General features: G+C 46.5%; 1 non-coding gene across 1 annotated transcript; it reads right to left on the bottom strand.

The window, feature by feature from the left end:
• Positions 1-254: 254 nt before the first annotated feature.
• Positions 255-361, bottom strand: LOC141679650 (small nucleolar RNA R71). Its single transcript, XR_012558151.1, has one exon. It is a non-coding gene; the product is annotated as a small nucleolar RNA R71 (small nucleolar RNA).
• Positions 362-662: the final 301 nt, after the last annotated feature.

The raw sequence follows: 662 nt of genomic DNA, 5'->3' as shown, positions 1-662 counted from the left end.
TGCAGAATTCTGTTTCTTTTGGAGGAGCGGCAACTGAAGACCCCAACATGCACATAAGGAATTTTGTCGAGATCTGCAGCACTTTTAAGTATAATGGCGTGACTGATGAGGCTATCAAGTTGAGGCTTTTCCCATTCTCACTGAGGGATAAGGCTAAAGACTGGTTACATTCTGAACAAGCTGGGTCCATCACTACATGGCAAGATCTTGCGCAAAAGTTTCTGGTGAAGTTTTATCCAATGGCAAAGACTGCTGCTATGAGGAGTGCTCTTACTCAGTTTGCGCAGCAACCTACAGAATCTATGTGCGAGGCTTGGGAACGCTACAAGGAAATGTTGAGAAAATGTCCACATCATGGAATGCCGGATTGGATGGTGATCACTGGTTTCTATAATGGTTTGGGGGCCCAATCTCGGCCCATGCTCGATGCAGCAGCTGGAGGAGCCTTATGGGCTAAAAGCTATACTGAGGCGTATAATCTTATCGAGACGATGGCTGCAAATGAGCATCAAAACCCAACTCAGAGGATGACGTCAGGCAAGGTAGCAGGTATTCTGGAAGTTGATGCAGCCACCGCTATTGCAGCCCAGCTCCAAGCGCTATCAATGAAGGTTGATTCTCTGGCTACGTATGGAGTTAATCAAATAGCTATGGTTTGTGAG

Source organism: Apium graveolens, chromosome 1 (assembly GCF_009905375.1).
Source record: "Apium graveolens cultivar Ventura chromosome 1, ASM990537v1, whole genome shotgun sequence".
Lineage (NCBI taxonomy): Eukaryota > Viridiplantae > Streptophyta > Magnoliopsida > Apiales > Apiaceae > Apium > Apium graveolens.
Note: the sequence above shows the minus strand (reverse complement) of the source record. Positions and strands in the feature narration are given on the sequence as shown.